The sequence below is a fragment of the Pseudophryne corroboree genome, chromosome 1 (assembly GCF_028390025.1).
Source record: "Pseudophryne corroboree isolate aPseCor3 chromosome 1, aPseCor3.hap2, whole genome shotgun sequence".
NCBI lineage: Eukaryota > Metazoa > Chordata > Amphibia > Anura > Myobatrachidae > Pseudophryne > Pseudophryne corroboree.
The window spans coordinates 484,852,353-484,868,799 of record NC_086444.1 but is presented as its reverse complement, the minus strand read 5'-3'; the positions used below and the strand labels follow the sequence as shown (position 1 = coordinate 484,868,799).

The 16,447-nt window shown below is 48.5% G+C and overlaps 1 protein-coding gene across 3 annotated transcripts in view; it reads left to right on the top strand.

Moving 5' to 3' along the window:
- Positions 1–297: 297 nt before the first annotated feature.
- The window catches only part of RMI1 (RecQ mediated genome instability 1), a 123,636-nt gene continuing 107,486 nt past the window's right edge, over positions 298–16,447 (top strand). The window contains exon 1 of one of the 3 annotated variants that reach the window (XM_063913797.1): positions 298–436. The gene's annotated coding sequence lies outside the window, so the exon portion shown is untranslated. Of the gene's footprint in view, positions 501–16,447 lie in introns of all 3 variants that reach the window. The other 2 variants (XM_063913796.1, XM_063913795.1) reach the window with 2 other exon arrangements.

Genomic DNA, 16,447 nt, shown 5'->3' with positions numbered 1-16,447 from the left:
TCCAGCAGGGCACAGTCAGTACTATTCATGCTAGGTTGAACGGGAGGCCTGGCGCGGCGAAGGAAGTTAAACTGACAATAGCAATTATAATAGTACACGTATGCCACTGAGATATATATATATATATATATATATATATATATATATATATATATATGTATATACAGTTATGAGTGTACGTGTCTGATCAGTACATAGATGTGCGCATAAATGCATTAGTGGCGATACAAGGGTCGCTTATATTATATTTGTGTGAAATAAAAGATGTCTCCTTCGGTTTCTGAGGTAAAACATCGTGCAGCCAGCCCGTTGCCAAGACAATAGATCTGGCATGGAGGAGGGGTGGAGGGCCACCTAACCACAAACTCTCGCGATATCCGGCGCTGCTGCTGCTGTTGCACGGTCTCCTCCAATCAGCGCCTGCTGCTGGAGCCCGGTAAGCTACGGCGGCGGGGGGGTGCTGCTGCGCGGGAACCGGTACCTATAGCGCACATATGAACGTGGGTACCCCGCCTATATGATATACCCGCGTTATAGTGTGGAGGCGGCAGGATGGGGCTGTAGTTTCTGCGTGTGATGGGCTCACTGTGTGTACGGCATGCATGTTTTCTCTTTATTCTCTGCCACATACTAAATAGGGAATGCATCTTCCATTCGCTAACCTTTTACTCTGGGGGTAATTCAGATCTGTTCGTAGCCTCAAATTTGTTAACAGTTGGGCAAAACCATGTGCACTGCAGGGGGGGGGGGGGGGCCAGATATAACATGTGCAGAGAGAGTTAGATTGGGTGGGGTGTGTTCAAACTGAAATCTAAATTGCAGTGTAAAAATAAAGGAGCCAGTATTTACCCTGCACAGAACCCCCCCCCCCCCCCCACCCAAATCTAACTCTCTCTGCACATGTTATATCTGCCTCCCCTGCAGTGCACATGGTTTTGCCCAACTGCTAACAAAGTTCCTGCTGCAATCAACTCAGAATTACCCCCAAGGTTTTGACATTAGCTAACAAATTTGCTGCTACGATCAACTCTGAATTACCCCCTCAGCCCGAAATGATTACTCGTACTCTCCCTGTATATCCAGTTCCTGATTTCTATTACATGTAAGGTTAAAAAAAAAAACTATTAGGATTACTATCCCCTCCCTTCCCCACCGCCTGACTAAATTCGCCCTTTTCTACGGTTTAATTTAATTGTAACTATTATTGTCACAAAACCCTAAACCTTGTTTCTCTTGTGTCCTAGAGGATGCTGGGGACTCCGTAAGGACCATGGGGTATAGACGGGCTCCGCAGGAGATAGGGCACCTAAAAAGAACTTTGACTATGGGTGTGCACTGGCTCCTCCCTCTATGCCCCTCCTCCAGACCTCAGTTAGATCTTGTGCCCAGAGGAGAATGGGTGCACTGCAGAGAGCTCTCCAGAGTTTTCTGTTGAAGAAGAATTTTGTTAGGTTTTTTATTTTCAGGGAGTCCCGTTGGCAACAGGCTACCTGCATCGTGGGACTGAGGAGAGAGAAGCAGAGCTGGCTTGTCAAGTTGGGCACGTTTTCTAAGGCTACTGGACACCATTAGTTCCAGAGGGAGTCGGAACACAGGTCTCACCTGGGGTTCGTCCCGGAGCCGCGCCGCCGTCCTCCTCACAGATGCCGAAGAAAGAAGCCGGATGAGAAGGCAGAAGACATCTTAGGCGGCAGAAGACATCAGATCTTCATGAGGCCATTGCTCCCAGTCTCACACACACAAAGCAGCACTGAAGGGTGCGGGGGGCGCCCTGGGCAGCAATAAACCTCACATTTAGCAAATGCAGATAGTTTAGGCTGCGGAGGCAGTAAATCTGAGATCCCCCGCCATTTTCATTGAAAAATCACTGGGACCGAAGCCTGCCGTCGGGTGGGCGGGGCTTGATACTCAGCACTAACCAGCGCCATTTTCTCCACAGAAGCTGCATGAGGAAAACGCTGGCTCCCTGGTCTCTCCCCTGCTGAACTTCACAGGCTGAAAAAAAGAGAGGGGGGCACATTAGCGACGCAGTGAGTGGGAATTGGTATATTATATATAGAAAAGTCTATCTGGTCATAATTTTTCCAGTGTTTTTAAGCGCTGGTGTGTGCTGGCATACTCTCTCTCTGTCCCTCCTTAGGGCCTGGTTGGGGTTTTGTCCCCTTATAGGTTAATCCCTGTGTGTGTGGGGTGTCGGTACGTGTGTGTCGACATGTCTGAGGCGGAAGGCTTCTCCAAGGAGGAGGTGGAGCAAATGAGTGGTGTGTCCCCGTCGGTTGTGCCGACTCCGGATTGGATGGACATGTGGCATATGTTGAATGCAAGTGTGGCATCTTTACATAAAAGGCTTGATAAGGCTGAATTAGGAGGGACATCAGGGGGTCAATCCTCGGATTGAACCGACTCACAGGGCCCGTCGGGGTCTCAAAAGCGTCCCTTAACACAAGACACTACTACCGACACGGATTCTGATTCCAGTGTCGACTACGACGAAGTAAAATTGCACCCTAGGGTGACTAAAACCATTCAATGTATGATTGTGGCAATAAGGGATGTGTGGCATATTGAGGATGAACCCTCGGTCCCCGACTCAAGGGTACACATGTTTAAGGAAAAGAAACAGATTATTAACTTTCCCACATCTCATGAATTAAATGATTTCTTTGGAAAAGCTTGGGAGACTCCGGAAAAGAGACCGCAGATCCCCAAAAGAATTTATATGGCATACCCCTTCCCTAAGCAGGACAGGGAGATTTGGGAATCACCCCCACTGTGGACAAGGCCCTGACGCGCTTGTCCAAGAAAGTGGTGCTACCGTCTCCTGACACAGCGGCCCTTAAGGACCCTGCAGATCGCAGGCAAGAAACTACCTTAAAGTGTATTTATTCTCATACGGGTGCTGTGCTAAGACCGACAATTGCGTCGACATGGGTGTGTAGCGCAATTGCAGCTTGGACAGATGAGCTGACAGATCAATTTGATAATATGGATAAGGATACTATATTCTTAACTCTAGCCCATATAAAAGACGCAGTCTTATTTATGAGGGATGCTCAAAGGGACATTGGATTGCTGGCTTCTAGGGCCAATGCCATGTCTATCTCAGCGAGAAGATCCTTATGGACTCGCCAATGGACGGGTGATGCAGATTCCAAAAAACATATGGAAGTACTACCATATAAGGGTGATGTATTGTTTGGGGATGGGCTGACGGACCTGGTTTCCACAGCTACAGCAGATAAATCAAATTTTTTACCATATATTCCCCAACAGCAAAAGAAAGTGACACCCTATCAGATGCAGTCCTTTCGGTCGCACAAGTCCAGAAGAGGTCGGGGATTCTCTTTCTTTGCCAGAGGTAAGGGCAGATGCAAAAGAGCACCTGCTTCGGCAGGTGCCCAGGAACAAAAGTCCTCCCCGGCTGCTCCAAAACCCACAGCATGACGCTGGGGCTCCCCTGAGGGAGTCCGCATCGGTGGGGGCACGTCTTCGACTTTTCAGTCAGGCCTGGGTCAGTTTGGACCTGAATCCCTGGGTGTTGGAAATAGTTTCCCAGGGTTACAAATTGGAATTCGAGGAGGTGCCCCCGCGCCGATTTTTCAAATCGGCCCTACCAGCTTCCACATCGGACAGGGGTATAGTGTTAGCTGCAATTCAAACACTGTGTATACAGCAAGTAATAATCAAGGTTCCCCTGCACCAGCAGGGAAGAGGTTACTACTCAACCCTATTTGTGGTCCCGAAACCGGACGGTTCGGTCAGACCTATTTTGAATCTGAAATCCCTAAACCTGTACATAAAAAGATTCAAATTCAAAATGGAATCTCTCAGAGCGATAATAGCCAACATGGAGGAGGGGGAGTTTATGGTGTCTCTGGACATAAAGGATGCGTACCTTCATGTCCCCAGATATGCCCCCCATCAGGAATACCTGAGATTCGCTGTACAGGATTGTCATTACCAATTTCAGACGTTGCCGTTTGGACTCTCCACGGCCCCGAGGATTTTCACCAAGATAATGGCGGAAATTATGGTGGTCCTGTGCAAGCATGGAGTCACAATTATCCCATACTTGGACGATGTCCTGATAAAAGCGAGATCAAGGGAGAAATTGCTGAGCAGTGTGGCACTCTCTCTGAGAGTGCTCCAGCAACACGGTTGGATTCTAAATCTACCGAAGTCACAGTTGATTCCGACAACTCGACTACCGTTCCTAGGTATGATACTGGATACGGAACAAATGAAGGTCTTCCTCCCAATAGAGAAAGCCCAGGACATCCAGGACATGGTCAGAGACCTGCTAAAACCGAAAAGGGTGTCAGTTCACCAATGCACTCGAGTTCTGGGGAAAATGGTGGCGGCCTACGAGGCCATTCCCTTTGGAAGGTTCCATGCAAGGACTTTTCAATGGGATCTTCTGGACAAGTGGTCCGGGTCCCATATGCACTTACATCGGAAAATAACTCTGTCCCCTGGGGCCAGAGTGTCCCTCCTGTGGTGGTTGCAAAGTGCTCACCTCCTGGAGGGTCGCAGGTTCGGAATTCAGGATTGGATCTTGGTTACCACGGACGCGAGCCTCCGAGGATGGGGAGCGGTCACGCAGGGAAAGAATTTTCAGGGTCTTTGGTCAGACCAGGAGTCCTGTCTACACATCAATGTGTTGGAACTCAGGGCCATTTACAATGGCCTTCGACAAGCGGAGAGTCTTCTTCGAAACCTACCGGTTCTGATTCAATCAGACAATGTCACAGCAGTGGCTCATGTGAACCGCCAAGGCGGGACAAGAAGCAGAGTCGCGATGGCGGAAGCCACAAGGATCCTTCGCTGGGCGGAACATCATGTAAGCGCTCTGTCGGCTGTCTTCATTCCCGGGAGTGGACAACTGGGAAGCAGACTTCCTCAGCAGACACGATCTCCATCCAGGAGAGTGGGGACTTCATCAAGAAGTCGTTGCAGACGTAACGCGTCTTTGGGGAACTCCTCAAATAGACATGATGGCGTCACGCCTCAACAAAAAGCTTCGGAGGTACTGTGCCAGGTCTCGGGACCCTCAGGCAGTAGCAGTAGACGCTCTGGTAACACCGTGGGTGTTCAAATCGGTCTACGTGTTTCCTCTTCCTCTCATCACAAAAGTGTTGAGGATCATAAGACGAAGAAGAGTACAGACGATACTCGTTGTTCCAGACTGGCCTCGAAGGGCCTGGTACTCGGATCTACAAGAGATGCTCACAGGAGACCCCTGGCCTCTTCCTCTGAGGGAAGACCTGTTGCAACAGGGGCCCTGTGTATTTCAAGATTTACCGCGGTTACGTTTGACGGCATGGCGGTTGAACGCCGAATCCTAGCGAAAAAGGGGATTCCGGAAGAGGTCATCCCTACTTTAATAAAGGCTAGGAAGGAGGTGACGGTAAAACATTATCACCGTATCTGGCGAAAGTATGTGTCTTGGTGTGAGACCAAGAATGCACCTACGGAAGATTTTCATCTGGGTCGTTTTCTCCGCTTCCTACAGACAGGAGTGGATATGGGCCTGAAATTAGGCTCTGTTAAGGTACAGATTGCGGCCCTCTCGATTTTCTTTCAGAAGGAATTGGCTTCTCTTACAGAAGTCCAGACGTTTGTAAAGGGAGTGCTGCACATCCAGCCCCCTTTTGTGCCTCCAGTGGCACCATGGGACCTGAACGTAGTGTTGCAGTTCCTAAAATCACACTGGTTTGAACCGCTTAACAAGGTTGAGTTGAAATTTCTTACCTGGAAGGTGGTCATGTTGTTGGCCTTAGCATCAGCAAGGCGAGTGTCAGAATTGGCGGCTTTGTCACACAAGAGCCCCTACTTTATTTTTCATGTGGATCGAGCTGAATTGAGGACACGTTCGCAATTTTTACCTAAAGTGGTTTCTTCATTCCATATGAATCAACCTATTGTGGTGCCTGTGGCTACAAGTGACCTGGAGGATTCCAGATCCCTGGACGTAGTCAGGGCCTTAAAAATTTATGTAGCCAGGACGGCTAGACTTAGGAAAACAGAGGCTCTGTTTGTCCTGTATGCGGCCAATAAGATTGGCGCTCCTGCTTCGAAGCAGACTATTGCTCGCTGGATCTGTAATACGATTCAGCAGGCTCACTCTACGTCTGGATTGCCGGTACCAAATTCGGTTAAGGCCCATTCCACTAGGAAGGTGGGCTCTTCTTGGGCGGCTGCCCGAGGCGTCTCGGCATTACAACTTTGCCGAGCGGCGACTTGGTCGGGGTCAAACACTTTTGCTAAATTCTACAAGTTTGATACCCTGGCTGATGAGGACCTAGCGTTTGCTCAGTCGGTGCTGCAGAGTCATACGCACTCTCCCGCCCGATTGGATGCTTTCGTATAAACCCCATGGTCCTTACGGAGTCCCCAGCATCCTCTAGGACGTAAGAGAAAATAAGATTTTAAACCTACCGGTAAATCTATTTCTCCTAGTCCGTAGAGGATGCTGGGCGCCCGTCCCAGTGCGGAAACTCTGCAAAACTTGTATATAGTTGTTGCTTACATAAGGGTTATGTTACAGTTGAAATCGGTCTTGGACCGTTACTGTTGTTGTTCATACGGTTAACTGGTTATGTATGTTCCAGGTTATATGGTATGATTGGTGTGGGCTGGTATGAATCTTGCCCTTGGATTGCTAAATCCTGCCTTGTATTGTCCATCTCCTCTGGGCACAGTTCTCTAACTGAGGTCTGGAGGAGGGGCATAGAGGGAGGAGCCAGTGCACACCCATAGTCAAAGTTCTTTTTAGGTGCCCCATCTCCTGCGGAGCCCGTCTATACCACATGGTCCTTATGGAGTCCCCAGTATCCTCTACGGACTAGGAGAAATAGATTTACCGGTAGGTTTAAAATCTTATTTATTTTTTATTTTTTTACTGGTTAGAAATTGCAGGTTGCTCAACCCCGGGATATTTCAACCTGGCCTTTTAACGTCGCACCTCCACCCAGGTCTACCCAGCAATATACTGGGTTATTTGTGCGATGTGAATGGGGTACTAGTCATTCACTTAGCCCCAACTCCACAAGGAGTGCCACATCATTTATTGCTATCATTTGTATATCTCCACTAATTTATGCTGCACTGTATATGGAGACTTTAAATTATGGGTGCATTAATAAGCAAATTAGGTTGCAAAATGTAATTCACTTTTTTTTTTTAATTTTTAACTCTTCGGCAATTTCGTAGCTTGCCCTTAGTCTGTCGGCTGTCCCTGTTGGGTGCCTAATGGAGCAATTCAATTATTGCTCCATTCAGGCGCCAGCGCTGGCATTTCTGCTCGCTGCCTCATGAGGTGGTTAGCAGAAATGTGCAAAAAGTGACTGGGTGCCCAAATGGCACTTTTCGTGTAGCGTCCCAGAACTTTAGTAGATTTTAGCTGTTACGCCGCTAAACCCAACACTGCAAGGTGCAATTAGCATGTTAAAAAAACAAAAACACTTGAATAAAGCCCCCAATCTCCCGTCACTTTAGATGGGAGATCGGGTGCTCATAAACAATTGAATCATCTCTGTGTACATGTCATTCATTTGAGAAAACCTAATTCCTGGGATGACACATGAGCAGTCATGTCAGAGTGGCTCCTCTGTGTTAAGTGTTGCCTGTATAGTTAACAAGTTCCAATGTTTTAAGTCTATAAGCCCATATATGAAGCACTGTTTTACATTATTACAGTTGTGGGGATATTCAATTAGCCACAGGCTGCAGTTAACAAGTAATAAGAAATCCGCGTTAAATGGCCTGTATGTGGATGCCGCAGTCATGTTAACCCACAGGTCGGTTAACTATTCCTAGATTGTATGGGTTATGCCATTTAACAAGGTAATTTACCAGGCAAGAAAAAGTGAAGAAGTGGTCATAATACCGCCGCACGGGATCCTGGTGATCACAATGCTGACGCCAGAATATCGACGAGGCAGTCTATTTTCCCATAGAGGGAGAATATAACCTGTGGCAAGCGCAGTGAGCCACCACGCCCGCAGCAAGCCCGCAAGGGGCTTTCTTACGCTCGTCCTGTTGCCGGCATACTGGGGGCTGGGATGACGCTGTCGGTATTTCATACTGAACCCAAAAAGTGTCTAATTGAGCAACGTTGGGGTTAAAGCCAGATATCACCCTTTTTCACCTGCGGTATATTACCATTGCTAATTGAATTTTCCCCCTATATTTCCACCCCCACAGTCATTTTGGAGTCATCACCTTCCCCATCTCCACGCACACTTACACATACACTTTTACTTGACTAGCAGAACTGTAGGTGTGCAACAGACCCTGGAATTGTAACCCGCATACTCATCACATTGCATCAGGTCTTTTTCTGCCTTGTCAGTGTTGTAGAATCTAAATGCAAATGTTGATGTAATCTTAATATGCACTGAATGGTTCTGTGCAGGCAGATTTTGGTACAGTAAAAAGAAAGGGGAATGGAAGGTTCACCTTTTTGGCGCAAGGCTGCCCGTCCACAGAGAATATCAAAATAAACGTCACCACATTTATATAACAATACACCGAAAAAGAGGTGATATTCTGTGTCCAGCAGGGACGTGCGGTGAGGTAAATTGATCAGGAGGCACTGGCTAGTACCAGAGCCAGATTTACACAAAGTATATAAGACAAATGGTTCATGTGGACATTATACGCAGGTGCAGCAGTATAAACTGGAAATTTGCTGAGTTTTGATCCGAGATGTGCGGAAAAGATAAGCTGCCATACACTTTTTACTCAAGAGAAATAAGATATTTTCTAACATATTTTGCATTTTTCATATACTTTACACAGTCAAAAGTCTGGCACAAACGTTATTATGATAGGAAAGGTTCTGCCTCACCCCACCACACGTCACTGGTGTCCAGGGTGCATTAATATACCACCACTCTGTGTGAGTGGGGTATGATTTCTCTTGTGGATGTGTTAAGGGTTTCATATCTCAGCTTGAAGCTGTTCTACACATGTGTTGTTCTTTTTCGTTTTTATTTTTGCATGAACTTGGAGAAATCTACTCCAGATTGTTAGAAGATCTTAAGATCCAAGCAGAACTCCCAACTAGTTTCACGACTGAAGGGAACTACTCATCTTTGTAAAATAAGGGATGTATTGCATTTTATATGATTTAGAATAACAATTTATTGTTAATGCGCCCTGGATACAGAGTAAGATCACCTTTTTCTGTGAGATTTTGATAAAGTACCTTTTGCATCTTCCCTTCCTCGGTTCTTAATGCAGGGAGAATACCCAGTGTTGGGGGAATTCTGAACAGTTGGGGTCCTTTGCATTTGCTTTGTTGGTGAAAATATCTTTAGTGAATTATTCACTTGTTTATACCTTGCTTAGGCCATGTTTGCTTCAAAACAAATCATATCCTTTCCCAATTTTCTCTAACGTCCTAAGTGGATGCTGGGGACTCCGTCAGGACCATGGGGAATAGCGGCTCCGCAGGAGACAGGGCACAAAAATAAAGCTTTAGGATCAGGTGGTGTGTACTGGCTCCTCCCCCTATGACCCTCCTCCAAGCCTCAGTTTGGTTTTTGTGCCCGTCCGAGCAGGGTGCAATCTAGGTGGCTCTCTTAAAGAGCTGCTTAGAAAAAGTTTTTTAGGTTTTTTATTTTCAGTGAGTCCTGCTGGCAACAGGCTCACTGCATCGAGGGACTTAGGGGAGAGAATTTCAACTCACCTGCGTGCAGGATGGATTGGATTCTTAGGCTACTGGACACCATTAGCTCCAGAGGGAGTCGGAACACAGGTCTCACCCTGGGGTTCGTCCCGGAGCCGCGCCGCCGACCCCCCTTACAGATGCTGAAGATTGAAGGTCCGGAAACAGGCGGCAGAAGGCTCTTCAGTCTTCATGAAGGTAGCGCACAGCACTGCAGCTGTGCGCCATTGTTGTCACACACTTCACACCAAGCGGTCACGGAGGGTGCAGGGCGCTGCTGGGGGCGCCCTGGGCAGCAATATTTTATTACCTTAAGGCAAAAGAATACATCACATATAGCCATTAAGGCTATATGTATGTATTTAACCCATGCCAGTTATCTAAATCCACGGGAGGAAAGCCCGCCGAAATAGGGGGCGGGGCTTATTCTCCTCAGCACACAGCGCCATTTTCCTGCTCAGCTCCGCTGTGAGGAAGGCTCCCAGGACTCTCCCCTGCACTGCACTACAGAAACAGGGTAAAACAGAGAGGGGGGGCATTTTTTGGCGATATACTGGATATATTTAAGCTGCTATAAGGAACAACACTTATATAAGGTTGTTCCCATATATATTATAGCGCTTGGGTGTGTGCTGGCAAACTCTCCCTCTGTCTCCCCAAAGGGCTAGTGGGGTCCTGTCTTCGATAAGAGCATTCCCTGTGTGTCTGCTGTGTGTCGGTACGTGTGTGTCGACATGTATGAGGACGATGTTGGCGTGGAGGCAGAGCAATTGCCGATAATGGTGATGTCACCCCCCAGGGAGTCGACACCGGAATGGATGGCTTTGTTTATGGAATTACGTGATAATGTCAGCACATTACAAAAATCAGTTGACGACATGAGACGGCCGGCAAACCAGTTAGTACCTGCCCAGGCGTCTCAGACACCGTCAGGGGCTGTAAAGCGCCCTTTACCTCAGTCGGTCGACACAGACCCAGACACTGAATCTAGTGTCGACGGTGATGAAACAAACGTATTTTCAAGTAGGGCCACACGTTATATGATCACGGCAATGAAGGAGGCTTTGCATATCTCTGATGCTGCAAGTACCACAAAAAGGGGTATTATGTGGGGGGTGAAAAAACTACCTGTAGTTTTTCCTGAATCAGAGGAATTAAATGATGTATGTGATGAAGCGTGGTTTAACCCAGATAGAAAAATGCTAATTTCAAAAAAGTTATTAGCATTATACCCTTTCCCGCCAGAGGTTAGGGCGCGCTGGGAAACACCTCCTAGGGTGGATAAGGCGCTCACACGCTTATCAAAACAAGTGGCGTTACCGTCTCCGGATACGGCCGCCCTCAAGGATCCAGCAGATAGGAGACTGGAAACTACCCTAAAAAGTATATACACACATACTGGTGTTATACTGCGACCGGCCATCGCCTCAGCCTGGATGTGCAGTGCTGGGGTCGTCTGGTTGGATTCCCTGACTGAAAATATTGATACCCTGGATAGGGACAGTATTTTATTGACTATAGAGCAATTAAAGGATGCTTTCCTTTATATGCGAGATGCGCAGAGAGATATTTGCACTCTGGCATCGAGAGTAAATGCGATGTCCATATCTGCCAGAAGGAGTTTATGGACGCGACAGTGGTCAGGTGATGCGGATTCCAAGCGACATATGGAAGTATTGCCGTATAAAGGGGAGGAATTATTTGGCGTCTGTCTATCGGATCTGGTGGCCACGGCAACTGCCGGAAAATCCACCTTTTTACCTCAGACCCCCTCCCAACAGAAAAAGACACCGTCTTTTCAGCCGCAGTCCTTTCGGTCCTATAAGAACAAGCGGACAAAAGGACAGTCATATCTGCCTAGGGGCAGAGGAAGGGGTAAGAGAGGGCAGCAAGCAGCCCCTGCCCAGGAACAGAAGCCCTCCCAGGGTTCTGCAAAGCCCTCAGCATGACGCTGGGGCCTTACAAGCGGACTCAGGAACGGTGGGGGGTCGACTCAAGAATTTCAGCGCACAGTGGGCTTGCTCACAGGTGGACCCCTGGATTCTGCAGGTAGTATCTCAGGGTTACAGGTTGGAATTCGAGAAGTCTCCCCCTCGCCGGTTCCTAAAGTCTGCTTTGCCAACGTCTCCCTCAGACAGGGCGACGGTATTGGAAGCCATTCACAAGCTGTTTGCTCAGCAGGTGATAGTCAAGGTACCCCTCCTACAACAGGGAAAGGGGTATTACTCCACGCTATTGTGGTACCGAAGCCGGACGGCTCGGTAAGACCTATTCTAAATCTGAAATCTTTGAACCTGTACATACAAAAATTCAAGTTCAAGATGGAGTCACTCAGAGCAGTGATAGCGAATCTGGAAGAAGGGGACTTTATGGTGTCCCTGGACATAAAGGATGCTTACCTGCATGTCCCAATTTGCCCTTCACATCAAGGTTCGTGGTGCAAAACTGTCATTATCAGTTTCAGACGCTGCCGTTTGGATTGTCCACGGCACCTCGGGTCTTTACCAAGGTAATGGCCGAAATGATGATTCTTCTGCGAAGAAGAGGCGTATTAATTATCCCTTACTTGGACGATCTCCTGATAAGGGCAAGGTCCAGAGAACAGCTGGAGGACGGAGTAGCACTAACCCAAGTAGTGCTGCAACAACACGGGTGGATTCTGAATTTTCCAAAATCTCAGTTGACCCCGACAACACGTCTGCTGTTCCTGGGAATGATTCTGGACAGGGTTCAGAAAAAGGTGTTTCTTCCGGAGGAGAAAGCCAGGGAGTTATCCGAACTTGTCAGGAACCTCCTAAAACCAGGGACAGTGTCTGTACATCAATGCACAAGAGTCCTGGGAAAGATGGTGGCTTCTTACGAAGCGATTCCATTCGGCAGATTCCACGCACGAACTTTTCAGTGGGATCTGCTGGACAAATGGTCCGGATCGCATCTGCAGATGCATCAGCGGATAACCTTATCGCCACGGACAAGGGTGTCTCTTCTGTGGTGGTTGCAGAGTGCTCATCTGTTAGAGGGCCGCAGATTCGGCATACAGGACTGGGTCCTGGTGACCACGGATGCCAGTCTGAGAGGCTGGGGAGCGGTCACACAAGGAAGAAACTTCCAGGGAGTATGGTCAAGCCTGGAGATGTCTCTTCACATAAATATACTGGAGCTAAGAGCGATTTACAATGCTCTAAGTCTGGCAAAACCCCTGCTTCAGGGTCAGCCGGTGTTGATCCAGTCGGACAACATCACGGCAGTCGCCCACGTAAACAGACAGGGCGGCACAAGAAGCAGGACAGCAATGGCAGAAGCTGCAAGGATTCTTCGCTGGGCGGAAGATCATGTGATAGCACTGTCAGCAGTATTCATTCCGGGAGTGGACAACTGGGAAGCAGACTTCCTCAGCAGACACGATCTACACCCGGGAGAGTGGGGACTTCATCCAGAAGTCTTCCACATGATTGTGAACCGTTGGGAAAAACCAATGGTGGATATGATGGCGTCCCGCCTCAACAAAAAACTGGACAGGTATTGCGCCAGGTCAAGAGATCCTCAGGCAATAGCTGTGGACGCTCTGGTAACACCGTGGGTGTTCCAGTCAGTGTATGTGTTCCCTCCTCTGCCTCTCATACCAAAAGTACTGAGAATTATACGGCAGAAGGGAGTAAGAACGATACTAGTGGCTCCGGATTGGCCAAGAAGAACTTGGTACCCGGAACTTCAAGAGATGCTCACGGAGGATCCGTGGCCTCTACCTCTAAGACGGGACCTGCTTCAGCAGGGACCGTGTCTATTCCAAGACTTACCGCGGCTGCGTTTGACGGCATGGCGGTTGAACGCCGAATTCTAAAGGAAAAAGGCATTCCGGAAGAGGTCATTCCTACACTGGTAAAAGCCAGGAAGGAGGTGACTGCACAACATTATCACCGCATTTGGAGAAAATATGTTGCGTGGTGTGAGGCCAGGAAGGCCCCCACGGAGGAATTTCAACTGGGTCGATTCCTACATTTCCTGCAAACAGGATTGTCTATGGGCCTCAAATTGGGGTCCATTAAGGTTCAAATTTCGGCCCTGTCGATTTTCTTCCAGAAAGAATTGGCTTCAGTTCCTGAAGTCCAGACTTTTGTAAAAGGAGTACTACATATACAGCCCCCGGTTGTGCCCCCAGTGGCACCGTGGGATCTTAATGTAGTCTTGGATTTTCTCAAATCCCATTGGTTTGAGCCACTCAAATCGGTGGAGCTGAAGTATCTCACATGGAAAGTAACCATGCTACTGGCCCTGGCTTCAGCCAGGAGAGTATCAGAATTGGCGGCTTTATCATATAAGAGCCCATATCTACTTGCACAATTCTGTGGCAGGCTTGCCACAACCTAAATCTGTCAAGGCCCCTTCCACAAGGAAAGTGGGCTCATCCTGGGCGGCTGCCCGGGGAGTCTCGGCATTACAACTCTGCCGAGCTGCTACTTGGTCAGGGGCAAACACGTTTGCAAAATTCTACAAATTTGATACCCTGGCTGAGGAGGACCTTGAGTTCTCTCATTCGGTGCTGCAGAGTCATCCGCACTCTCCCGCCCGTTTGGGAGCTTTGGTATAATCCCCATGGTCCTGACGGAGTCCCCAGCATCCACTAGGACGTTAGAGAAAATAAGAATTTACTTACCGATAATTCTATTTCTCGTAGTCCGTAGTGGATGCTGGGCGCCCATCCCAAGTGCGGATTGTCTGCAATACTTGTATATAGTTATTGTTACAAAAAAATCGGGTTGTTATTTGTTGTGAGCCGTCTGTTCAGAGGCTCCTACGTTTGTCATACTGTTAACTGGGTTCAGATCACAAGTTATACGGTGTGATTGGTGTGGCTGGTATGAGTCTTACCCGGGATTCAATATCCTTCCTTATTGTGTACGCTCGTCCGGGCACAGTATCCTAACTGAGGCTTGGAGGAGGGTCATAGGGGGAGGAGCCAGTACACACCACCTGATCCTAAAGCTTTATTTTTGTGCCCTGTCTCCTGCGGAGCCGCTATTCCCCATGGTCCTGACGGAGTCCCCAGCATCCACTACGGACTACGAGAAATAGAATTATCGGTAAGTAAATTCTTATTTTTAGACACTAATCCAGAGGTTCCCAAACGCGGTCCTCAAGGCACCCCAACAGTCCAGGTTTTAAATGTATACATGCTTGGCCACAGGTGATTTAATTAGCACCTCAGTCAATTTGATTTAACCATCTGTGCTAGGCCATGGATATACCTAAATCCTGGACTGTTGGGATGCCTTAAGGACCGCGTTTGGGAACCTCTGTACTAATTCCTAATTTTTTTTCTCCTACGTCCTAGAGCAGGGCTGGCCAAACCGGTCCTCGAGATCTACCAACAGTTCATGTTTTCCAGGCCTCCTGGAGATCTGTAGAATTGTCAGTTAGGAATGAATGCAGCACATCTTAATTGGTAATGACTACACCTGTGCACCAGCTAGGTGGTCTGGAAAATGTGTACTGTTGGTAGATCTCGAGGACTGGTTTGGCCAGCCCTGTCCTAGAGGATGCTGGGGACTCCAAAAGGACCATGGGGTATAGACGGGATCCGCAGGAGACATGGGCACTTTAAGACTTTAATGGGCGTGAACTGGCTCCTCCCTCTATGCCCCTCCTCCAGACCTCAGTTAGATTCTGTGCCCGGAGGAGACTGGTCACACACTAGGGGAGCTCTACAGAGTTTCTCTAAAAAAGACTTTTGTTAGGTTTATTATTTTCAGGGAGCACTGCTGGCAACAGGCTCCCTGCTTCGTGGGACTGAGGGGAGAAAAGCAGACCTACTTCTGTGAGTTCAAAGGCTCTTCTTCTTAGGCTACTGGACACCATTAGCTCCAGAGGGTCTGATCACTTGGTATAGCCTAGCTGTTCGTTCCCGGAGCCGCGCCGCCGTCCCCCTCAGAGCCTGAAGTAAGAAGCCAGGTGAGTAGCAGAAGCAAGAAGACTTCAGAGGCGGCAGAAGACTTCAGTTCTTCCTTGAGGTACCGCGCAGCGGTCGCGCTGCGCGCCATTGCTCCCACACACACAAGGCACTACATGGGTGCAGGGCGCAGGGGGGGCGCCCTGGGCTGCAATAAATCCTCTAACTGAGACTGGCAAGTTAGTATACAGTGCATAGGCACTGTATACAGACCCCCGCCAGTATAAAGAAAAGCGGGACACAAGCGTGCCATTAAGGGGGCGGGGCTTCGTCCTCCAGCTCTAACCAGCGACATTTTATATCCACAGCTTGCTGCAGAGACGCTGCTCCTGGCCCTTCACTGCTGTCACAAGTAACAGGGTGCAAAAAAAAACAAGGGGGGGGGCAGCAATTTGGTGTTGATTATTATTATATAAAAGCGCTTATAGGTCTGGGGCATTATCTTATTCTTTCAGACCGGTGAGGCGCTGGGTGTGAGCTGGCAAACTCCCTCTCTGTCTCTCTGAAGGGCCTTACTGTGGGTCTGTCCCCTATAGCCCAGTGTGTTTGTGGGTGTCGGTACGCGTGTGTCGACATGTCTGAGGCTGAATGTTCTTCCCAGGAGGAGGCTGTGGTGGGGGCTGAACAGAATGAGGGAGTGACTCCGTCGGCACCGCCGACTGCTGATTGGGTAGAGATGTGGAAGGTTTTAAATACAAGCGTGGCTTTGTTGTACAAGAGGTTGGACAAATCTGAGGCTCAGAACCAAGCATGGAGACAATCCATGGGAGATGTTTTGTCATAATCTCAGACCCCCTCAGGGTCCCAGAAACGTTAATTTACCCAGA